Raw genomic sequence first — 27,151 nt, forward strand, 5'->3', positions numbered from 1 at the left:
GTCACACTGGAGAAAAGTCATTTGTTGGAGAATAAACTAGTGGGACTGTGGTCTCAGAGACACCAACATCTGGGGAGAGCAAGGTAGTGTGGCATGGGGTTAAATGGGATTAAAGAAAATCTATATAACAAATTCAGAGACACTCAGCACCTTTCCCCCATTGCTTTAGAAGGCCAACAGCCAGACATATGTCCTATTCTTCACCTTCTACGGCAGCAGATTGGAGGGTCATTTTATGTAGAAATGAAGTGGGCCCAGAGACATTTTTAGAGACAGACATGTGGAGCTCTACATGAGGAAGGATGGCTTGCCCTTTCATTACTATCAGTAAAACCCAGCAATTAAGTATCTGCCCATGCTTACAGTGTTCAGATAAAACACTTGGTGCTTCACTCTGAAAAAACAAGTGGACAATCCCGGATAACTGGGTATTTTGAGGAAGGCTTTCCACATGAAAGAGCCGAAAACACGCAAAAGATCAACCAATGAAAGAAACGAATCTTTTTTTTTTTTTTTTTTTTTTTTTTTTTTTTTTTTTTTTTGAGACGGAGTCTCGCTGTCTCCCGGGCTGGAGTGCAGTGAGTGGCCGCAATCTCGGCTCACTGCAAGCTCCGCCTCCCGGGTTTACACCATTCTCCTGCCTCAGCCTCCTGAGTAGCTAGGACTACAGGCGCCCGCCACCATGCCAGGCTGTTTTTTTGTTTGTTTTTGTATTTTTAGTAGAGACGAGGTTTCACAGTGTTAGCCAGGATGGTCTTGATCTCCTGACCTTGTGATCTGCCCACCTCGGCCTCCCAAAGTGCTGGGGTTACAGGCGTGAGCCACCGCGCCTGAAAGAAACGAATCAACAAAAACAACAAGGAAAAGGAATTCAGTGAAATAGAGACAATGTTGGGAACAGAGGAAAACTTTTAAAAAGCTGCCACTAATAACTTCAGAAAGACAAGAAAATTTGTTGCATCTTTAGAATAACAACAGGAAGCTAGGGAAAAAGAAACATCAGAGCAATAAAGAGCTGTTGGGGAAAATATTTTTATTTCATACACCAGAAAAGAAATTTAAAAGTGCGTACAATTTTGGAAAATAACTGTGTTGAAAAACAAGAGGAATAATGATGAATAAGAAGGAAGGAAAGAAAATTAGAATCTCAATCTGGGAAGCTTCACCTCTAAACATTAGGAGTTTCAGAAAGAGAAGATACAGAAAAAGGAAAGGATAAGATAATCAAATGAATAATGTAGGAATATCTGTCACAGCTGAAATACGTGAGCTTACGGGTTCCCTGATTGCTCAGCACACTGTACACAAGAAGACCCTAGATGAATTATTTGAGATGAAAGAGGGAGTGGGGGAGAGAGAGAGAGAGAGAGAGAGACAGAGAGAGAGAGAGAGAGGAAATTCAGAATGGCTTCTGAATGTCGAAGCATTCAGCAACACTGAATGCTAGAACAAAAAAAGCAATGTTTTCAAAACTTGGAGGGATAATTATTTTCAACCTACTATTCAATACTAAGCCAAATTATCGATTTAGGGTATACCATAGTGTATAGACATTTTCTGACAAGAAAAACTCAAATGTTTTACCCACTCCACGTATTTTCTTAGGAAGCAACTGAAGAATGTTCTTTATAAAATGAGGGAGTCAATCAAGGAAGAGAAAGATGTGGTATTAAGAAACCACGCCATGTAATGCCTGGGGTAGAGGAGGGTGGAGAAAAGAAGGCTTAGCATGAAAGCCAGGTAGCTGGCCTGGAGATCAAAGGGTCCACAATAGGAGCAGAAGAACTGTAGGCTGTGGGAGAAAGGGTGCAGGATGGGTGGGTCGAAGAAGGGAGGGCAGGAGGCAGAAATGGATAGAGTGTTTGAAACTGTAGCCCAGCAAGTGCAAAAATTACTGGTAAGTTTTAAAAGATCTGTTGGAGCATTTAGGACAAAAGTAATAGTAAGTATGTTTAAAAAATGAAGAGAAACCGGAATGTATTAAGAACCCAAGGAAAAACAATAAGTTCTAGGAGAAGGAATATGTAATTATGGTACATTACATGGTTCAGTAATAAACAACATTTATATACTCATAATGATGCCCCCAGCATTTGATATATAATTAAATTAGGGATGTTGGTTGAGGATGGCATAAGAAAGCTAACCCCTTAACTTCTGTAATGGGAAGTTAACACAAAAGACTGAAAATTTATGAAACAAGATTTCGCAGTATAAGCATATTATTTAAAGATAGGGAAACAATTACCAGGAGAAGTAGGTAAAACAATTGAAAGAGGTTGGCTCTGGGGAGCAGGACTGGGGTTTTGATGGTGACTGGGGCAGGAGATTACCATTTTCTCAGTATAATCTAGTTTATTTTATTTAAGAAAAAAAGAACATTTATTATTTAGATGAAATAAGCAACCAGTATTAAAAATCATGCTTCCTGTGCAGCTTTTCTTGATGCCTTCCATGCAATCAAAATTACTTGTCTTCCCCTCTTCTCCCACTCCAAATCACCCTCCTCATTTTGTACTCATCCGGATTATATGACCTATTTTGCTAGTTTCATTTATTTATGCTCTGGCATTTGAGACTAGATGATGAGTTATTTGAGTGTAGGGGCTATGTCAAAGGTTTCCAAAATTGTCTTGGTTCACGTTGCCTTTATTGTCTCAGTAATGTTTTGATGGGGCCCGTAGTCTAAAATAAACACCTAATGGGTCTGTTTATTAGGTAATTAGGTCCAAACAACTTAAGATATCTTCTCTAAGTGTTTTAGTAAGGAGCACCAGCAATTTACAGCACATGTTGTTCATATCAGAGAGGTCCCAGTTGGTGTTCCTCAAATAAGACTAACTTCCCCACAAAAAGGGTTGCTTAAATTGCTAACCACAATAATAGTGAAAATTTAAAATGAAAGAGAAAAAGACTAATCCAGAATTCTGCCAGTGAAAAACATCACCTGTTTTCACTTCCACATTTCTATCTAGCTTTTTCCATATGCAGAAAATTACATATTTTTACATATAATCAGTAAAGATGTAATTTTGTGTCATATTTTCTCAAGACTTTCAGACACAGCTAGCTTTCTTTGCCAGTACGTGGTCTTCATAATGGTCATTTTCAACAGCCGTGTTATATTTCATCAGATTTTAGTGACTATTGAAACATTTCCCTGTGAATGGATATATTGTTTGATTCTTTCTTCCTCTACAATTAACATCTTCCTACACATTTCTCTATTCTTCTTTGTGATTATTTACCTCCGTTATTTTCTGGTGGAGGCTAAAATGGGTATGAATTTTTAGAGTATAGGAATCTTAAAACAGGGAGAGAAGTTGCTTTGTTAAACCTCAAACTGAAGGCAGGGACACCCTCTAAAGCCATACGCCTCTTCTTGACTCCTTTCTATAAATTTCACTTTCTCACAAGAAAGTTTATCCAACTGCTGGCCAATTCAAATTTCTAAAACTCAGAGTTTCTTGAGCTCCACACAGCATCATTTACTTGACTTGCTGGCCCTCATTCTGTCCTCAGGAGCCATATGAAACAAGTATGTTTTCTTCCTCCACGTGATAGCCTTTCAAATATTTGAGGATGATGATCATGGACAGGTTGACCTTTGTACAATCTTTTGACTAAGGTATTCCCAGTCTCTGACTGTGAATCCTCCCACACAATCACCTTTGCCATTTTCTGCCCCGGTTACCCAAACTTCTTCCATTCCTGCCAAACATCCACAGCTCCCCCAATCTCCTCCATGGGCTGTCCCTTTAGATCTATGCCACTATATCCTTTTACATCAAAGATGCCATCAATTGTAAGATGCAATATGATTTTTAATTTTTTTTAACTAAGAAACAAAAACCACTGCCAATTAAACTCTGACATGATATCAATTGTAAAGCACACCTCATTTTCCGAGATAATAAAATATGAAAAAAATGTGTCTTAGAATCAATGACACACAGGAAGGCAATTGTTTCTTTTGTTTTTTAATTTTTTTATTTCCATAGGTTCTTGGGGAACAGGTGGTATTTGGTTACGTGAGTAATTTCTTTAGTGGTGATTTGTGAGATTTTGGTGCACCCATCACCTGTGCAGTATACACTGAACCCAATTTGTAGTCTTTATCCTTTACCTTCTTCCCACCCTTTCCCTCTGTGTCCCCAAAGTCCACTGTGGCATGGCTTTGCAACTTCATAGCTTAGCTCCCTCTTATTAGTGAGAACATATGATGTTTAGTTTTCCATTAATGGCAGTTGTTTCATCTCTTCCAGTTTGTACCTTGTGAGTGAGTCCCTGGGTTGGGGGTGGTTGCTGGTGTGTGTGTGTGTGTGTGTGTGTGTGTGTGTGTGTGTGTGTAGTATGTGTTGCAAAGGTGTGTTCATCCATCCTATAGATAACAATGTAGTTCTATTCCAATAATCATTTATAGTAAGAATAATTGCAAAGTCATAACTCAGGAATGGAGAAATTGCAGTTAAAGCACTGATGATGAGTATTGAAATCAGCTTAAAAGTAGAGCAAATCTGAAAAACTATTGAATTTATGGTCACATATTCAAATGCAAATGGCATAAGCTTTCACAATGTCACAGTAATAATTTAACAAATTCAGGATAGGGGTAGAGAGAAGATGTGTCTGTTGGGAAGTATAAGAATTCTAATATTCTCATGTCAAATAATCCATGAATGGTATGTAAATTTGAAGCCTAGTTTAAAAATATAATGACCCCAGCCTCTTAGTAAATTCACAACCATATTCATGCCTTTAAATTTGGCAATCTAGAGGGGTCTTTTAAGAATTGATGTTTCTTACTGGGAAGAAAATTGAATATTTTTTAGCGATTTATTGAATTCTACATGATTTATACTTTACTGTAAATTCAAATAAAAGTAATTAATACTTTTATTAATGGTAGCATTTATAGTACAATTCATTAAAAATTTTTATTTCTAAGTTTTCTAAAGTACAGTTGATTCAAGAATTCATGGTTGGTGTGTTCTATAAAGTCACTAGGAAAACTGAATTAGAGAATACTCAACCATTGTTCCTGGGGGAAATTATATTTCAGGTTAGGTTCCTTCGAGCCTCTGATCACAGCATCTTCATCAACTGATCATTGCAAAATTGTGTGTTTTATGTGTGTTTCTGTTTAAAGGCACCTTATTTAATATATATTGTTGATTCATTTAAATCGAACCCACGACTGATGGCATTGTGATTCATGACTGAATTGAGCTTATCCAACACTTGTATTTTCTCACATCATAGCTTCTTGCACTTTGGAAAACTAGACGGAACTTCAGCATTATGCTTCGAAACCACTGTAACCTGTAAAATCACCAACATGAAGCACAAAAATGGGAATTACATGGCACAAAATAGACTGTGCAAAGGATACTTATGTACAGTATAAGTGCTGAAACCAAATGGCAGGACATCACCTGGTTTGACTTAGCTGGGAATGTGTATGTCAGGTGACTCAAATTTCTGCTACCGTGTCCATGTCTGTGAATGGCCACAAAAGCTCCAGTAGTATTGATTTTGGGATTACAAACAAATTTTAGCATGTAGGCAAATTCACAAATATGGAATCCACAAATAATGAGGATACACTGTATCTCTAATAAGGACTTCTTTCACCCTTCTTTCCCCTTTTCCTCCCTAACTTCATACCTGTTCTGACATCTTCTTATCCATAGAGAGATGTCTGAAATTGTATGAAGAAAGAATTGACCAACACTATGATTGGGTGGTAGAATTTTTAATTTGTATTTGAAAACAAAAATATAACAGTATACATTGTAACACATATAATGAAGTCATTATTGTTAAAACATTGATATTAAACTTTATTATTACATATTACAAAAAATAAAATATAGTAAGACTTTTCGTTTGTTTACCACAATGATATTTGTGCTGTTTTTTTCCGTTCAATTCAATTCAATCTTTCATTAGGAGGTAAGGAAATAGGTGGTCATACACTGCTGATTTTAGTGTAAATTAGCACATTTTGGGGGGGAAGAAAAATGTCAATGATTTTCATTTCATTCATTAATTCCATTTAGGAATTTTACCCATGGAAATAATCCCCCCAAATTTATTAATAATATTATTATTGTTAATAGTTGTAAACATATAAATCAATTCAACAGAACATCAACAAGAGCTCAGAAAAAGGAAATACAGCTTTTAGAAATCATGTTCTTTAAGAATTTGGATGACATTGTTAATGTAATGACAGATAAAATACTATACATGCAGATACAGATGTTAAAAAGACTTGAAGGGCTGGAAGAGGTAGCTCATTGACTGTAATCCTGGCACTTTGGCAGGCTGAGGCAGGTGGATCATCTGAGCCCAGGAGTTTGAGACCAGCCTGGGAAACATGGCGAAACCCTGTCTCTACAAAAAATAAAGAAATTAGCAGGGCATTGTGGTGTGCGCCTGTAATCCTGAGGTGGGAGAATCGCTTGAGCCCAAGGGATGGAGGTTGCATGCAGTGAGCTGTGATCTCACCACTGCACTCCAGCGAGAGAGAGAGGCGGAGGGAGAGAGAGAGAGAGGAAGAGGAAGAGGAAGAAGAAGAAGGAGGAGGAAGAGGAGCAATGGAGGGAGAGAGGGAGGGAAGGAAAGGAGGAAGTAAAGAAAGATTTGAAGAATGTATAGCTAAAATGTCAGCAGTGATTGTGTCTGGGAGACAGGGTTCTAGGTAAGTTTCATTTAAAAACTATTTGTAGGTATGATTCACCATTTCTACAGTAAATATGTACTACTTTATAAAAATTGATAAAATTATTTTAAAATATACTTGGCCCCTCAAGGAAACATCACGATAATGGTATAATTCACACAAACATTGTTTTTCTGTTGTTGTCATGATTTTTCTTTAATTTTTTTCTTAAATTCTGGGGTACATGTGCAGGACGTGCAGGTTTGTTACATAGGTAAACGTGTGCCATGGTGGTTTGCTGCACTTATCAATCTGTAACCTAGGTATTAAGCCTAGCATGCATTAGCTATTTTTCTAGGCAGTACCATTCAGGACATATGTAAGGGCAAAGATTTCATGACGAGATTGCCAAAAGCAATTACAACAAAAGCAAAAATTGACAAATGGAATATAATTATACTAAAGAGCTTCTGCACAGTGAAAGAAACTATCATCAGAGCAAAAAGGCAACCTACAGAGTGTAGGAGAAAATTTTTGCAATCTATCCATCTGACAAAGGTCTCATATCCAGAATCTACAAGGAACTTAACCAAATTTACAAGGAAAAACAACCCCATTAAAAAGTGGGCAAAGGACATAAACTGACACTTCTCAAAAGAAGACATTCATGCGGCCAACAAACATGAAAAAAAAAGCCCAACATCACTGGTCATTAGAGAAATGCAAATCAAAACCACAATGAGATACCATCTCATGCCAGTCAGGATGGCAATTGCTGTCATCATTTTTGTTGTTGTTGTTGTTGTTATTTTTTGAGGACCTTGTACTTGTTTGGCACTCTCATAAATATTGTATCATTTAAAGTAATTTGTAATACAATCTTACGAGGCAGATTTACTTATATTCAATTTATGGATGAGAGTACCAGAGAGATTAAACACATAATCCAAGGTTCTCCAATTAATTAAGGTCCCCCCAATTAAATCCAGAGTCCAGATTTAAACACAAACCTTCCCACTTTCACCTACAAATGACAATGTCAGAGTTGGAAAGCCATTGTTCTACAGAGACTAGTAGAGCAATCTACCATTTTATTGCCAAAAAATAAAAGACATTTTCTATAATGTAATTTATTTGAACCTCACAACAATCCAATGACTAAATGAAGTACTACTAAAGATGGTTCTTTATATATAATTAGAAGTTATTCCAATTAGGAAATTATGATGTTCAATATATCATTCATTCATTGACCCTACATGTTCCTGTCATGTTCCTAAAACATGCCAGGCATTGTTCTAGTCACCGGTGATGTTAGCAATTAACAAAACAAGTTGCTTACACTGATGAAGCTTTCCTTCTTGTTTGGAGAGACTTTGCCCTAAAAGCAAAAATGGGAAAGGACTTTCCCAGTTTTATGATTCTTCTATTTCTGGGTAGGGGGCTTTGAGCAGTGTGGTTAACTTTGTCCTCAGTTGGAGAAGTTGGAGGAGGAATACTTTTTGGAGACTCAAGTGTGTATGGAAAATCAAGGCCTTAAACTGGAGATGCCTATTAAATATCTAATGAGGATGTTAAGCAGGAAGTTACATTTTTGAGTATGAAGTTTAGGTGAGAGGTCATGTGTGGAGATATAAATTTGGGAGACATTGGCTTACATATGGTACTTAAGTCATGGAATTATATGCAATTATATAGGGAGATGGTGCCCTGAAGCACACCAACATTTAGACGAGTGGAAGATTTGGAGGCACCGAAAGGGACTGAAAAAAATAAATAAATAAAGATAGAAATCCAGAGAAGTGTGGTGCTATGGAAATCATTTACTGTAGAACTTGGATTAGAATGCAGTTCTGATTCCTAGTGTTTGTACCATTCTCCAGTTACTGAAGATTTTAGTATGCTTTTTTCTTTTTATGCTTACGATTTTGTCTCTAAAAGAGTTATTTAAATAATAATTGAAGTGGTAGATTTGCCAGATGGTAATTGCTAAGACGACTTTCTTGACTCTCTAAGTCTTTTGGGCACAAGGCCAGTTTTCTGTAACCTTCAAACATATGTGTAAATAGTTCAGTGAGTTCATTACCAAACTCCCTGAACAGAAAAGCATGATATCATCCAGAAGCCAATTCTCACTTTAAGGTAAATGGAGCAATGAACCATTTACCTTAAAGGACCTTCACAAGTAGATTCATCTAGTTGTGATGTCCTTCAAAATTCACACTTTGTTTTTTTATAATTCTTGCTTTTCCATAAAGGTAAAACCATCGCGTAATAAATTGAACTAATTTTCAATGCAGTGTGTTTTTATACCTGCATATGCTCATCTGTGCACCACCCAGATTAAGAAATACAAATTTTCCAATACCTCGCAGCCACTTCCATGCCCTTTCCCAGTCAATACCAACACTCTTCACTTTCCTCCATCACTATTCTGATTTCTATTTCTATTAGCTACATTTACCTGATCTTGAACTCCATATAAATGAAATTAAACAGTATTTTTTTCCTTTGTTTCTGGCTTCTTTCATGTAATGTGATGCCTGTGAGATATGTGGTAGTAGTTTGTTCTTTTAAAAATCTTTCTGTAATATTTCATTTTATGAATATACCACAATTTACATGTACATTCTGCTGATGAGGGACATTGGGTTGTTTCCAGTGTTTGACTATTATGAATGAAACAGCTATCGTGAACACACCACTCATTTCTCCTGGTTATATGCTTGGGAGTGAATTGGTGGATGTATAAATGCATTTAGGAGTGGAATTACTATGCCATAACATAGGCATTTGTGTTTTTCTTTTATTCCAGTCTCTAAAAAATACAAATTAAAATAATGCGTCATTTATTGCTTATGAAGTTAGTAAGTATTTCAGTACGTAGACTACCATTTTCTGTTCTCACCTTCACACACTGCTGGTTGAAGTATGAATTGGTATACTCTTTTTTAGAAAGTATTTTGCTTTTATACTACTTGACCCAGGAGTCTTTTCTCCTTTTAATGTTTTAGAACCCATCCCAAGAAAATAATCATAAATATTGTTAAACGTTCTGAAACAAGATATTTACTGGACAACTATTTGTAGTAGAAAAAACAATGCAAATGATCTATGTCCATCAATAAGGAATACTTGAAGTAAATTATGTAAGAACCCCTCAATGAAATATTACATTTTATCTATGTAGGTATCAATAAAATGTGATTTAGCATTTTATCAGTTGTATATCAATAAAGTTTGACTTTTTTTCTATGAACAAGTTTATAACAATGTAGAAATATGGTTTGCTACAATGCTAAATGTTAAAAGTAGAACATATGTTTAAAGCTTGAACATAACTTTGGATATGGAAGAAACATCTCCCAGGAAGAAATGTCAACAAATTGCTAGTGCTGACCAACAGAATGAGAAATTGCTGGGTGATTATTCCCTTTACTCTATTTTAAAAAATTTCTGAAATGTTTAGTCCAGTTGTATTTGTGTGATTGGCTGCCTTTACTGGTCATTTGAGATGAACACTGATTATCCACCTAATAAGTACTTTTTAGTTCAATACTCACCACAGATGGTGGGACCTGGGTGGAACCAAGGTTTCCTAATGCTTCTTAAGAATTTCTTTTTTCCTAATACGCTTCCCAGTGATAACATCATTTCTTGTTGTTGTGTTTTGCATAGACATAATATTTTTACCATTTGCAACAAACAACTGGTTTTGGTATTTTCAAACCAAACTAGTTTCTTAGGGCTGCCAAAACAAAGTACTACAAACTGGGTAAAACAACAATTTTACTCTCTCACAGGTCTGGAGGCTAGAAGGTTGAAATCAAGGTATTAGCAGAGCCATGTTTCCTATGAAGGCGAAGGTAAGGAATTTCCTTGACCCTTTCAGCTTCTAGTGGGTCCTGGGGTTATTTGGCTTGTGGCAACATAACTCCAATCTCTGTCTCTGTATTTTCACATGGTCTTTTCCCTGAGTATTTCTCTGTGTCCTCCCTTCTTATAAAGACACCAGTTTTTGGACAAAGGATCTACCCTATATCCAGGATAATTTCATCTTGAGATCCTGAATTAATTTACATCTTCAAAGACACTATTTAAAAATATCACATTCTGAGGTTCTGTGTGGACATGAATTTTGAAGGAACGCTATTTAATCCACTATGAACAGTAACAACAATATTATCAACAATATGTCTTGTGATTTTTAAGTCCTTAAGCTTAATGTACCTAATAAAGTTTATAACAATGGTTTCCTTAAATATATTGCCTTCTTTGTAAAAGGTGAGTGGAACCCCAAATTTTTAATAGTGTGATTTTGAGAAGTAGGAGCCAGAAAAAGTTAAGGAATCATATAGTCTGAGATGCTTCAGGCTCTGATTTTGTAATGCTTTGGGAAGACGCATGTATCTCCACAAGAGATGAGATCTGAAAAGGTTAAGGGTTGTGTCTAATGTGAACTTACTGGAAAAACAGGAAATGAATGAGGCGCCTGAACATTGAACAGAGATTTTGTTCTTTGCCATTTCTCTTCATGATGTAGAAATTCCAGTAATCCATTATCCACACTAAATCCTTTAGTAGGATGATGTGAATTGTTGTGCCTCATGACTCTTCCATTGGTAGTGGGAATTGTTTTCCCAGCAATTGAGACCTCTAAATTCTGATATTTTTGTTGAGGGAAATTCCAAAAGCACTTACTGTAAAATGAACATGCAGGGGTGAGTTTCTGGCAATTGGGCTTTCCACAGTGTTTTATAGTCGTGTAAATTAGATGTAACATAGGAAGCCTTTGGACCACAAGGGTCTTTATCCTGACTAAGCAGCAACACCAGTGTTTAGGGCAATACCAGAGAGAGAAGAGTGACATTCAGTTACTCATTTATTTAGAAAATATTTATTGAACACCTATGTACCATTCCCTGGGCTATGCGTTGGGAATACCACAGTGATCCAAACAGTGCTCCTTCTTTCAAGGAAATCTGGGGTCTTATGGGGCAGATGAACAAGTAAACAGGCATTCAGAGTACAGGGAAGGATATGGGATAGGTGGCATAGAGAAGTGCAAGATACAAGCAATTATGGACCACCATAGCAGTTTAAAAGAATCAGCACCTAATGTAATCTATGTGTGGTGGTGGTGGTGGGGTGTCATAAAGTTCTTGGTTGAAGCGTCAACTAAGCAGAGATCTGTAGGGTGAACTCAAACAGGTCTTCGTCATAAGAGGAGTGAAATAATGTATTCATGGTTAAGTTCTTGGTGGAAGCATCAACTAAGCAGAGGTCTGTAGGGTGAACTTAAACAGATCTTTGTCATAAGAGGAGTGAAATAATGTATTCATGGTCTTCCATGCTTATCAGAAGAGTCTTATTTCCACTTTTCTTCCTATAACTACAATTTCAATCAATAGGGGAATGCATCAGCCTTTGTATGAGGAACCACAAATTTAGGCAATTGACACCCAGGGTATATTCTATGACGCATTGTTTGGAAGAATGCCTCGTGATCAGTTATCTCCATGTATTAATAGTAGGAGTTCATCTAATGCTGATTAATAATAACAACAAGGATTTATCAGGGGCAGCCAGAACTTGAGATATTTGATGAATCTAGGGTTTTATTTTAAAGTCAAAATAACTGAAGCCTCATATAAGAGAGTTTGTAATGAAGCTTGTGTCTTGTAAGTATAGCTTATGTATTCTAAGTTTTTTGTGTATATGTATGTAGAAGCTTAGATTACCTTTTTAAAATAAACGAACAATGGTGCAAAATTGACCATTTGAACATTAAGTTAATTTTTTAATTACATGGAATATTATAAATGTGGAGAAAGCAAAAATAAATATGACAAATATTACCACCTTGCTATGTCAAATCTTAATATTTTTGAAATATTTGCTTCAAATACTATTTATTAAGAAGTAAATAATCAGAAGTACAGTTAAACCCCTCTGTGTTTCTTTTCCCTCCCGTTTTATGTTCTCATTCATCAGAGATAATTGCCGAATCCCATTAGAATGTTATTGTGAATTGGGTGTTTATCATTACCTAATTGCTCACCATAATCTATTCTTCTCTTCTTTGGAACAGGTAAATCTTGATTTTTAAAGGGAAGAGTATGTTTCCCAGTTGCCCTCGCAATGCTGTAGTACCATGATTTGGCCATTAAGATTGGGTAGTAGTGTTGTGTATAACTAAAAGGAAATCTCCTTAGAAATAAAGAAAAACATCTCCTTTGCCTGTTTCTCCATCCTGCCACTGGAACTTTGATATAATGGTTAGAGTTATAGCAAGCATCTAGGATACTAGGATGAAAGACATTGTCTGACAAGGGCAGAGATACAGATGGAAGAATGCTGGGACTGATTTTCTTGTGGGTTGGCCATATATAAACCTTAGATGGTCTATCTCTCTGCATGTCTTTTACCTGAGAGAAAAACAGGCTGTCATGTTTGTTGTTATTTCTTCAGTCTTTATGTCTAGCAATTAAACTTAAAACTAGCATTGTAACTATTCTAACCTATCGGTATTAATAGTGTATTTTTCAAATTTAAATATATCAACATTCTATTTTTAACATTTGAATTTTGTTACATTTTGAGATTTATTCATTTTAACATATCTAGTTCTAGTTCATTTTTATTTTGTTTATAACATTATACAATTTAATAATTTTTCTGTTGGTGAACATTTAAGTGGTTTCTAACATCTTATTACAAACATGATGTGATAAACATTTTTAAAGAGACGGTTATTTTTACACTTATGCTAGAATTTCTTATTGAGTTTGTATATAATGAGTTAATATAATGTATCTTTAGAAGCATTCAAATTAAGTGAAGAAATAAAATAAAGCTGCTTCTTTTTGACTTCCATTTGAGGCCCTAGACAATGCAATAAGGAAAGAAATAAGAGGTATAAAATTAGAAATGAATAAATTATTATTTCTCCCAGTAAAATTTTCTCATAGAAACCCAAAGATAATTTATAGAACTATTTAGAACTTTTTTAGAAGTTCAGCAAGACTTCTAGATACAAGATCTATATATTTTGTTTATATATGTATGTATATAGTTTATATATTATTTACTGTAAAGATAACACATTCTTCACTTCTTATTTGCCTAGGTTTTCCATGTACCTATCATTAATTGATTCTAAAAGTCACAAAGTACAATCATTTTTTCAGTATAGTCAGATAAATTCAGGCAATATATCACGCGTGGAGGTGTGTGGAATAATTAGACAGAAAAAGACGGATTTGTTTTCTTTGAAGCCTTACATCTTTGTGAGCAGCTGTTGACTGGGGACATCCTTTACCATCATCGTGAGAATTACCTTACCTTTGCATCTCTCCTGGGTTGGAGTTCAGGGTAGTTTTTCATTCCTTGCTTTCTCTTTTTAGGTTAATGTCTTTGTTTGGTAGAACATAACCTTCATCTTCTTTCTGAATAAGAATACATGGCATGAACACAAGGAAAAGAACAACAGACACTGGGTCTATTTGAGAGTGGGGGGCACGAGGAGTGAGAGGAGCAGAAAAAAATGACTATTGGATACTAGGCTTAATACTTGGGTGATGAAATAATCTGTACAACAAACTCTCATGACGTGAGATTGTGTATATAACAAACTTTCACATGTACCCCCAAACCTAAAATAAAAGTTTAAAAAAGAAAGAATTCATGGCAGGTAATTTTTAAAGATATTGCCAGTTTGAAAAATTCTTCTTTCGACCTTCACATTTGGTTGATGGTTTGCCCTAGTATAGACTTCTAAGTTTAAAATCACTACCCCTCTCTTCACACTTGAAGATATTTCTCCATTGTCTTGTAGAATCTGGTGTTCCTGTAAAAAAGTTCAGTGCCACTCTCATACATGAGTGTATAAAATTGTATGCTTTTCTCCTCTATGGACCCTAAGTCTTTTATTTACCTTCACTGTTCTAATATTTCATAATACTATGCCCTGGTGAGGGTTTGTTTTTGTTTCTTGTGTTCAGAGTGTACTAGACTCTGAATGGGGTCTTTTAATCTCTAGATCCATATCCTTTAATCATGGGAAATTCTTGTACTGTTTTGTTATTATTTCTTTCCCTGTGTTTAATCTTTCTTTCTGGAACTCCTAATATTTAGCTATTGATCCTCCTAAAAGGATCCTTTATTTTAAAAAATTTCCTATTTTTAGCTCTTTGGACTTCATTCTAGGAGATTTCTTCAGATTTATCTTTCAAATACTAAACTGGATTAAAAATTTTTGCTGTCACATTTTTAATTTCAAAGAACTCTTTTTTTCCTTGTTGTCCAAATAGTATTTGTTCTTGTCTCATGAATGTAATATATTTTACCTCTTTGAGACATTTTAAAAACTTTCATTCTTACTTACTGTATTTTCTCTATTTTTGATACTTTTAAACAATTACTTTCATCTATCTATTATGTTGGAAGTATTCTTCAAAAAACTGACAAGTTTTTTGCTGTCCATTTATATTGAGAGATGAGGCACTTAAAAGTTCATTGAATGGCCAACACATGGGGTGAGGATTTTCTGAATGATGGGCTTCACTATTGGGTACCAAGCAGAGAGTCAACTAGTTCCTTGCAGAATCAGAGTACTCCAGTAACTACATGTCTTTTCACCTGGGGCCAATAGTCCAGAATCCTCAAGGCTACTGCCTGGGCTTGTAAACCTAGATGATGACCTTCTGGGAGTTGAGTGAAAAAGGAAACTGGGCTCTCCTTTTGAGCATTTTTAATTCTGCACTCTTCCCTCAGCTGTACCTGGTATCACTGAGTCCAGAGGCATTGGATTCCACGGTTCAAGTGATAAACCTCATCTTTTGAGGCCCTGAGTGTATGTGGAAATGAGGAGAGTAGTTATCTCATTTGGGGTTTATGAGGCATCCTAGGAGTTGAACTGCTTCTCACACACACCTTTATTCTTTGTTTTACTGTATCTCCAGTGTCAGAGGTATCTGGCATTTCTGATTCCTGGTTTCTATTCTGTTAGGGTTAGGCTAGGAAATAAGGCTAGGGTTAAATGATAGAATTTTATTCATTATTTTCTGTCTCTATCTATATTAATTCTGTCCTACCTAATGATTTAAAAATTGTCTTCCCCTTGCCTTCAGGCCCATATAGGTCTCTAGGTCTCACCATAGCATTTCAGGCACCCTGTTTCACACACAACAGTAATGGGAATATTGTAAAGCCAATCTCCAAATAAGCTTGGTTCCATTTCTAATTGTGAGGTGGTGACTGTGCCCTCCAGTCCCTCTTGGGCTGGAAGCCTCCTAAAATCCATAGCACCAGGTAGGGCTGGGAAGTGGGGATTTTCCCCCTTATTTATAAGTGGGAAAACCCTATATGTGTATCACTAGCTCTAAGCAGTAAGCCTAGCCCTGATTTTCCATCTTGGATGGCTTAAGTTTTATGATCATCACTCTGTGGGACCTGAACCCTTTGCCCCACTGCTGAGCCCCAGGTCCAGAGACCAGGAGGCTCTTGGCTGTATTCTCGAATTGGTTTTTTTTCTTTCGAGACAGAGTCTCCCTCTGTCATCCAGCCTGGAGTGTAGTAGTGTGATCTCAGCTCACTGCAAACTCTGCTCCCCGGGTTCAGGTGACTCTCCTGCCTCAGCCTCCTGAGTAGCTGTGATTACAGGTGTGTGCCACCACACCCAGCTAACTTTTGTGTTTTTAGTAGAGACGGGGTTTTGCCATGTTGGCCAGTCTGGTCTCGAACTCCTGTCCTCAAGTGATCCACCTGCCTTGACCTCCCAAAGTGCTGGGATTACGGGCATAAGCCACCATGCCTGGCCCTTGACTATATTCTCTCTCACTCATTTGTGTCTTTGTTTCCTTCCTTATCTGAGGTAAGTCATCTTTTCTCCCCCATTATTCCTATGTCTTTTTGCACGTGCATGCATGCATGCATCCACACACATGCATATTTTTCTTTGTCAGTTCTATTGTTTGGAAAAGAGAAACAAAGTGTGAACACAATATACCATCTTCACAGAAAACTTAAAGAGCAGTTCTTTGAAAACAAACATAATAGCAACAACGGCAACAACAAAATCAAAAGCCAACAACCAAATGCAAAACCCACTGCCTTTCACTTAAAAAAAAAAAAGTAAAATTTGGAGTGGGTCTAATTTGGATACTATATATGACCATGCTTTGTATTACCTAATGCCCCCTCACAAATCTTAATTATTCATTTTATGCTTATGAATCTAGGTCACCTCATTAGGAAATCTTATGACTTTCTTCACACTGGCCTCATTTTTTTTTTTTTTTTAATGCTTTAAACATAAAAGATGAACTTTTGAAGACCTGGGATTTAACTCTTTCTCAAACATATTCCCCAAACTTCCAATATAATCAAAGCATTTTTCTGTTTCTGGAGTCCTTGAGCAGTGTTTGGCTGAGAGGCACACAATGAGAGGGTTATAAGGTTGTTCTTGACAGCCTGGGTGAGATAGAGTGACCTCCTTACTGCTTATAGTTTTCCAGTCCTGGCCCACTGCCGGAAACGCAGAAGTTCCCCAAGAAGACAAACACTGAGAAGTTCACTAAACATTTGGACTTCAATTTGCTTCTTGAAATGCCAGGCTGTTTTCTTTTTCCGGCAGAAATTGTTACTCCTCCTCTAATCTCACAGACTCTGAATGCTAGTTCTACTTTGGTAACAATTTTCCCTGAACTTCATCAGTTCCATTCAACAAATATTTATTGAAGCGTGCCACGCAATGTTAGGTACGGGGAATATAATAACAAATACAGCACAGTTCTGGTGCTTAATGACCTCATGGTCTCATGTCAGCAGAGACACACAGGCCTGCAAACACAAAGACTTACCAGGTGGCAAACCTTTGTCCTTAGTGTTCTAGCTGCCGAAGTTCACATTTGCAGGACCATTTGCTCACTGGACCTTGAAAAGTAAGTTAGTCTCTCTGGGCTTGAGTTTCCTCATATGTATAAAGAACATGATAATGGTACTATATAGTATATACATATATACATACATATATAAACTATAGATTATGATTCTATTATACATACAGTTGATCCTTGAACAACATGGGTTTGAACTGTGTGAGTCCACTTATATATGAGTTTGCTTCCACCTCTGCCACCCCTGAGACAGTAAGACCAGCCCTTTGTCTTTGTTGTCCTCCTCCTCAGCCTGCTCAACATGAAAATAATGAGGACGAAGGCCGTTATGATGATCCACTTACACTCAAGGAATAGTACACATATTTTCTCTTTCTTATACTTTTCTAAATAATATTTTCTTTTCTCTAGCTTCCTATGTTGTAAAAATACGGTATATAATACATGTAACATGCAAAATACTTGTTAATTGACTGTTTATGTTTTCAATAAGGCTTCCAGTCAACTGTAGGCTATTAGTAGTTAAGTCTGTGGGGAGTTAAAAAATCATATTGGGACTTATGACTGTGGGTGGGGGTCAGCATCCCCAGCCCCCACATTGTTCGAGGGTAAACTGTGTATATGTAAATATACGTACACACAGATATGTGGATATATGTATATATTCATATATTTGTGTATATATACATAGTATACATACCTATATATCTATATACATGTGTGTGTGTGTGTGTGTTGTAGATTAAATTTCATAATACATGTAAAGTATAAACTTGAGGCTGGCAAATAGGAAGGACTCCTTAAATATTAACTTCTATTTTTATGTATATTTTAGCTCTATAGCATGAAGGAAAGCCTAAACTAGTAATGGATAAAACATGGTCTTTAGAGACATGTAGGTCTGGGTTTAAAACCTCATTCAACAACTTGTAAACTTGAGTAACCTTGTATGTGAAGTCCTTAGTCCATTTCATAATCAATGCTCAATGAGTGCTGCTTTTATTATTATTATTAATATTTTTAGAGACAGGGTCTCACTATGTTGCCCAAGCTGGAGTGCAGTGACTGTTCGCAGGCATGATCATAGAGCATTATAGCCTCAAACTTCTGGGCTCAAGTGACCCTCTTGCCTCAGCCTCACAAGTAGCTGGGACTACAGATGTGTGCCACTGTACCTGGCACTTTTATAATTATCATTTCTTAATATTATGAAACAAAGCTTCCTCATCTCAAAAATAATTAGTATTATCTTTAAGTTACAATTATCGTTAAATTATTTGTGTTGGAAATAATATATATTATATTATCTACAATATAATATTTATATTATATAAATTATGTATTATATTTATATTATATAAATTATGTATTATATTAATAATATATAATATGTGATATAGTATATTATATATTTTATATAATATATTTTAATATATATCTTTGTGTTGGAAAAATATTTAATATATATTAAATATTATAGTATATAATTTATATTATATATTAATTTAAATTATATTTTTCCAACAGTATTTATTTTTCTATCTCCATTATATATTTTACATTCATCTCATCTACTTCATTTCTATCCCCATTTTCTAGCTCAAATCTTGGTCACCTCTCCGTTTATTATATTAGTATTCTAATTCATGTCCCTTGTTTCAATTACTCTCTCCTCAAGTACTCTTTCATAAGACTTCCAGATAAATTTTCTTGAACTGCAAATCTGATGATATCACTCCTCTATTCTCCATTGATAGTATAATAAAGCCAGACTCTTTTTTCTCATTTCAACCTAAATTTGAATTCTATCTACCTTCTTATCTTTAATTGTCACTATTCCCCTTTATATACTTGACATGCAAATTTGAAGGAGATAGTCACTCTACTGAAACCTTGCTCTTATTTTGCTCTGGCTTCTTCCTGTACTACCTCTTTGAGCTTTGCTGCATGTCCAAATCTTCCAAGGCCCAGTCAAGCCCTTTTACTTGATGGTGTCTCCTCTGGTCCCCTCTCCCTGTCCTTCAAATACTCTCAATATTTTAACTACATCTTCATAATGGCTAGATTTTTACTGTGTTCTAAATTTTACCTGCCTGTTGTTTATCCCTGGTACCTTCAGCATTTAGCATATTCTGTTCATTAAGTTTATACTAGTTTCTCTAACAAATAAACTCCCAAATTTTGGTGGCTTAATGCAAGAAAAGTTTATTTCCTTCTCAGCTGAGAATCTAATAGGGGTGTTTCTGCTTCATGTAGACAACTTCCCTTCAAATAGTGATTCAGAGACACAGACTCTCCCCATCTTGGGGTTCTGCAATTTCCTAAGATCTCAGAGTTCTCTGCCTCCAGCCAGTAGAAAGGAAACAAGAGAGTAGAAAAGCAACATCCACATCTTAATTACCATCACCTGGACATACATCACTTATATTCATATTCCACTGCAAGACCAGTCAAATGGTTCCTCACTGATGCAAAAAGGCAAGGGAAGTGTAGTCCTTGGCTGAACAACACCTTCCCAGAGATAGCTCTATTCTGTAGAAGAAAGCAGAAATTTTGGGTGAAGAGTAAGCCATCTCTGCCATGCTCTGGTATTAGGAAATACTTTATATCAAACACGTATAGATGAAGATGGTAATAATATTTAGAATACCCACCATTTATTACCTATAATGAATCTTTTTGTCATAGGAATGGTATGTGTATGTATATATGTATGTATATATATGTATGTATATATGTGTATGTATATAATATTTATTTTATATATATACACACACATACATAAGTGTATATACATTTATATATATATTTAAGTAAATGTTAAAATGTTGAGAGTATTTGAAAGACAGGGAGAGGGGACCAGAGGAGACACCATCAAGTAAAAGAGCTTGATTGGGCTTTGGAAGATTTGGACATGCAGCAAAGCTCAAGGAGGTAGTACAGGAACAAGCCAGAGGAAAAGAAGGGCAAGGTTTAGTAGAGAGTGACAATCTCCTTCAAATTTGCATGTCAAGTGTGTAAAGAGGAATAGTGCGAATTAAAAATAAGAAGGTAGACAGAATTGAAATTTAGGTTAAAATAAGAAACAAGTGTCTGACTTTATTATACCAGCAATGGAGAATAGAGGAGTGATATCATCGGATTTGCAGTTGAAATGATGTATCTGGAAGTCTAGTGAAAGAGGACTTGAAGAGAGAGTAATTGAAATCAGGGACCTGAATTAGAAGACTAATATAATAAAGGGAGAGGTGACCAAGATTTGGGGCAGAAAATGGTGGTAGAAGTGAAGTAGATGAGATGAATGCAAAATGTATAATGGAGAGAAAATAAATACTGTTGATGGTGTTTGTGGGGCAGAGGGTCAGGGTATAAAATAGAATCTTAAGTGTGCTAATTTAGGTGACTGGGAGAATGATGGTGACATTAATAGAAGTGAGGAAGGGAAGATGAGTATGGAGGAGGAAATGGGGGGTGGTTAATTTATTTTGGACGTTAGTAACAGAATATTTGTGTGGGAGAGCCTGTTGATGCTGACTAACAGGTGGTTGTCAGTTTTGGACTAGCATTAAAGAGAGAGCGTTAGTTAAATCAGCAACATTTCTTGTGAGATGTGGATTTACAAGGATTATTTGAATGGGGAGGTGAGAGACTAATTGGTAAGCTCATTGAACTGGAAGTACAGTGTCTTAGTAACAAAATACCATAGACTGGGTGGTATTTCTTATATAACAGAAATTTATTTTCTCACCGTTCTGGAGGCTAGAAGTCCATAATCAGGGTGATGGCTGATTTGGCAAAGTCTCCCTTCCAGGGGTGCAGGGAGCCATCTTCACTGTGTCCTCACAAGGCAAAGAGAAAGAGGAAAAGGGAGCAAGCTCTCTGCTGATTCTTCTAATAAGGACACTAAACCCATCATAAGGACCCCACCCTCATGAAATCATCTAACTCTAACTTCCCAAAGGGTCCATCTCCAAATACCATCACATTGGGAATTAGGGCTTCGATATATGAATTTTGAGGGGACACGACATTCAATCTATAACACACAGGTATCCAAATCTGAAGGAAAATAGAAGTTGGAGTAGGGAAGATTCTTCCTGATAGAAGTTTATTAGAAAAGTCAAAATCGATTGAAGTTGAAAATTTTCAGGGGTTCCATCATATTAAGACAAAGTAATAGGCAGACACTTAATATCCTAATTGCTCATTAGGGAGAAGCCGGGAATGTGGAAATGCTACCCCTCTCTAGCTCGTGAAGTTGAAAATGTCTGCCACAACAAGAAGTGAATTTTGACCTTACCCAGTATAAAATTAACTTCTCAGTTCATTTCTCAAAACTGAAAAACCAGTTTTAAGGCTTTTAAAATAAGTGTTATCCAATCTATATAGTTTATTTGGCATGGTCTCCTTGATAAGTAGAGACCTGGAATAGACCCTAGAGATGATCTGAGATTTCTGTCTTTCAAACTGTGTTTCATCCCAAGGATGAAGAGAAGGTGCCTCAGGGTTGACCCAGGATGTGAGAATGGTCAGAGCCTGAGATAGAATCGACACCGTTCATATCTCTCCTACCCCTTCTACTCATCAGCCAGGCCAGTCACACTTATTCTGTTATTTATTAGGCTTCTGGCTAAGACTTCATCTGAAGAAAAGATTTCACGATCTCTGTCTATGGGCACATCTATGCCTAGCCATGTCATGTCTATATCTAACAGCTATTTGAGAAACAGCACTCTAGACCAGAGCCTGCACACTTTTTCTGCACTTGGCCAGATGTGATTTAAACGTTTGGAGGCTGTACAGTCTCTGTCATAACTATTTAACGATGCTGTTGTAGCAGGAGAGCTGTCATAGACAATACATAGAAAAATAAGCATGACTGCGTTGTAATAAAACTTTATTCACAAAAACACAAGGTGGATTTGTTTGCAGATCTTTGATGTTGATCAACTTCCCTCTTGTTTTATATATTGAGAAATTGAGGTAGAGTGAGGCTAAGAGACTTACTAAAGGTAATAAAGTGGTTAGGAGTAGTCATGAGAATAAAACCGCAGTCTCCGCATGCATTTCAGTCACCCCTGTTCCACCTCATGTCTTGTTACATCTTTGTCAAAATCCCTCAAAGTGTTGTTCTGGTGCCTTGAACATGCTGTAAGATTAATCAGTTGGTTATCTACCTTTATTATGTGCCCTCTTCACAAGCCAAATGATTTGCATGTATTATCTCTTTTAATATTCATGATAACCCTATAATGTTGATATCATTATTCTCTGTTTTACAAAGAAGAACATGGAAGTTTAGAGACTTGTCCAAGATCACACTTTAATGGACCTCTTTAATAGTCCTGATTGGCTCAGGCCGCTAAGCTTATAATTTATCATCAACTCGTCCTTTTCTCTTGGAGTCCCTAGAGTCAATTCATAGAAACGTGTTTCAGCTTTCAAAATATACTCAGGATTCAGCCACTTCTCATCACCTCCACTATTACTATTTTTGTCTGAACTGCTGTCACCTCTCCCCAGGATTGCTGCAACGGCCATCTAGTAGGTCTCCCTGCCTCCTGCTTTATACACTTAAGGTCTATTCCCACCATAATCACAAGAATGATTCTGTTAAAACAGGAGATAGATCCTGGCACTTGTCTTCCAAACCCCTGCCAGGGCTACTCATGTCACTCAATAAAGGCAGAAATCCTACCATGGCCCTTATGGCCCTGCATACTCTGCCCGTAACCTTAACTCTCTTACTACTCTCGCCTCCCACTCTTTGCCTACCTCCTGGGCTTCCTTGCTGGCCCTGGACAGAACAGGCATGACCTCTCTTTAAGGCCTTGTATCTAGGCCTACTCCATGTCCACAGGCCTGCCCAACTCTCTCACTGCTCCTGGTCTCTGCTCACCTGTGGGCTTCTGAGTAAGGTTCACCTTGACAGCCTTATTGAACACGGCATTTGAAATTCCCAGGCTGCTGGCCCTGCTCCATGTTTTCTTTTTCCCATAGTACTGGCCAGCTTCTAACATACTGTGCAATTTATTTGTTATGCTTATTGTTCATTGTCTCTCTCCCCCCACAAGCCCCAACCAGTCAATGTCCTTGAGGGTAGGGATCTATATTTTGTCTGCCTTTTTCTCTCTAAGGCTGTGAGCAGTGTTGGGCCCTAAGTGGGCACTGAATAAATCTTTCCTGAATGAATGAATAAACCTGACTCTCTTATTTCAAGGCTTTGTTCTTAATTACTGAATTATATGGCCAAAGAAGTAAGATATTAAATAAATAAATGAATAAATGGAATGAATGACTCCTCTACTAATTTGGGAATTCTCTGGGCCCTGGGATTGTCTCTTAATCATGTGAGTATGCCTGGAACAAAGCAGGTGCTTAGTAAGTGCTTACAGAATTAAATTACATCCTGCAGGCACCAATTCTGACATTTGGGAGGCCCTGTTACCCCATAAAATGCTTCCCTCCTGTTTTGGCCCATCATGACCACAATGGTACTTCTCTTAGCCAAAAAAGCCCTTTGTCCCTTGGCTGAGGTTCAGGCCCTGCTGCTTCCAGCCAGACTGGGCAACAAAAAGGAGCTTCAGAAGGAAGGACAACAGTCACTTTCTTTCTGCAGAATTCCTCCCAGGCTGCTTAAGCCTCTCTCCATGTCCCCCCATTTTAAACCTTTTTGCTTTCTTTGCTCTGCAGGATTCTAGCGACAGTCCAAAGAGGTAACTCTAGCTGGATAGTATAAGGAGATTGAGGGTTTCCTGGGGAATCCTTCCCCCTGGAAACAAGTATCAGGGGCTCCTTTTCCTGCCTTTTATCAGAGATTTTCCAGAGGCACAAATTCAAGGAAAATAACAAATTGCTACTTACAAAAGAGCAGTTTTGTAGCAGCAAACTTGTCGTCAATGTTAAATATGAAGACAAATCCCTGATAACTCTTTCTAATGCTATTTCACCTCCAGCCTCTACCCTTAAGGTGGAATCTTTTTTTTTCTTTCTTTCTTTCTTTCTTTTTTTTTTTTTTTTTGAGATGGAGTCTCACTCTGTCGCCTAGCCTGGAATGCAATGGCTTGATCTCGGCTCACTGCAAGCTCCGCCTCCCGGGTTCACACCATTCTCCTGCCTCAGCCTCCCAAGTAGCTGGGACTACAGGTACCGCCACCACACCCGGCTAATTTTTTGTGTGTTTTTAGTAGAGATGGGGTTTCACTGTGTTAACCAGGATGGTCTTGATCTCCTGACCTTGTAATCCACCCGTCTTGGCCTCCCAAAGTGCTGGTGGGATTACAGGCGTGAGCCACTGCGCCTGGCCCCTCTTAAGGTGGAATCTTTAACACAACACATGCTGAGTGTCAGAAAACTGCAGGTAGCAATTCTACCACTGAGGAAAGTTTAATATACCTCCCCAAGTGGAGAAACACAAAGGTAGTGGAGAGTAGGGATTTCAACCAGGGTCTACAAAAAGACACATGCACTTGTATGTTCACCAACACCCTCTTCACAATACAAAAACATGGAATCAACCTAGGTGCCCATCAGCAGTGGATTGGATACAGAAAATGTGGTATATCTACAGCGTGGAATACTACCCAACAACAAAAAGAAAAAAAAAATGTCTGTGTAGTAACATGGAGGCAGCTGGAAGCCATTACCCTAAGTGAATGAACATAGAAACAGAAAACCAAATACTACATATTCTCACTTATAAGTGGGAGCTAAACATTGGGTACAAATGAGAATAAAGTGGCAACGATAGACACTGGGACCACTAGAGACTGAAAGGAGAGAAGGAGGGCACAAGGACTTAAAAGCTATCTACTGGGTACTAATCTCAGTACTCCAAAGCTGAGTATCACTCAATATACCCAGGTAACAAACCTGCACACACATACACCCCCGAATCCAAAATAAAGTTGAAATTACATAAAACAAACGCAAAAACAACCAGGATCTATCTGGTTCCAAGGCTATTTTTTTTTTCATTGGTTCATTCATTCATTCATTCTTAATCACACGTTTATGGAGCACCCACTCTTGGCCAGGGACCATTCTCAGATCTTGAGAGACAGTCATGAACAAAGCAGATAAAAATTCCTGCCTTTGTGAGGCTTTTACATTCTAGTAATGAAATACAGATGATAAAAAGTAAACAAAATTTTTAAAAATATGTGTGGATGAAAAAGAGAAAGAAGAGCAGGTAAGGGAAATTGAGACTGCAGAGCAGGGGAAATTCGCAGTAGGAAATCCAATGTGCTGACTTCATTGAGAATCCTGGATATGATCAGGGTTGAAGGAGGCAACGGAGTTCACCCAGCGGATGTTTGAGGAAAGAGCATTTCTGGTGGAGGAGTGGCCAGGGTAGAGGCCCTCAGACAGTGGGCATGTGCCTGTGTGCGTGTGGCCAGCCCAGTGACTGGTTTGGCTGGAGTAGAGTGAGTACACGGGAAGGGCAGATCATAAGGACCCCAGAGAGCATTGCAAGGGCTCTGTGAGGACTTTGGGTTCTCTCAGGGTAGAGCCACTGCAGGGTTTTGTGCAGAGGAGCAGCTGCCTCGTGTCTTTACAGTCTCTCTGGCTGCTCTGTGGAGGCCAAGGTTGTGTCAAGGTTGAAAGCAGGCAGACCGATGAAAGTCTGTTGCAATATTCCAGGCAAGGGATGGTGGCTTAGACACAGTGTCCAGGGTGAAGGAGCTGCCTTTCTCCTGACACAGTTCCTCTCCCATCCACTTTCCTCTCTCAGCTGATGACATGTTTATAGAATCTCTTACAATTAGTTCCTCCTCGGTAAGGTGGCCTTTTCTTTCCCCCCTCTGTCCATTGGCTCAGGTCCTCACTCCTCTCCTCAGCTGCTCTGCATCACCCACTCCAATCCTGGCCCAGAACTTTGTATCTCTGACCTCTTCTGTGGCCCTGTTTTGTGTCCAGGCCTCACCCACAGCAGCCTCAGAGCTCTCTCTTGCCCCCCTGTCCTGGTTCGTTGGTATTATATTCCCTGACAACCATTTTCCCCGTTTCACCTAATCTGTGGGATATTGCAAAACAAAAAGACACAAATGGGCTAGCTAATGCATGAATTTGGGAACAAAACAGGGGCTCCTACCATCCATCCCAAATCCAGGAGGATGGCAAACTCACTCCCAGTTTTCACCTCTTCCAGCCAGGGACCATCAGTGCTTGTCTCGAGGGGTTGTCCTATCAGTCAATGGGACAATACATGGGACATTACATTGCAGCAAGAATGTTACATAGATGATAGGGAAGGGGAAGGAAGAAGATGTTCAGCACACATTATATGTCATGCACTTTGTCTCCAGTATGTTATGGAACTGTCACAAGGACTCTGTGGGTTGGTTCTAGCATTCATTGTTAACTAGATGAGGGAATGAAAAATAAAACAACCTGCACTGAGCCTGCAGTTGACTCCAGTCATGAGGGTGTGAGCAACCTCCAAAGTAGAAAGATGTTCCATGTCTGGAGAAGACAACAGATTCCTTGTTTAAAAAGGAAAAATACAATATTAAAAGGATGGCTTGGTTTCTCAGGCTTGGGTGTGACTTAGTCATCACATTAAATCAGCTGTGTCGCCAGAGCT

The sequence above is a fragment of the Macaca nemestrina genome, chromosome 3, assembly GCF_043159975.1.
Source record: "Macaca nemestrina isolate mMacNem1 chromosome 3, mMacNem.hap1, whole genome shotgun sequence".
Classification (NCBI taxonomy): domain Eukaryota; kingdom Metazoa; phylum Chordata; class Mammalia; order Primates; family Cercopithecidae; genus Macaca; species Macaca nemestrina.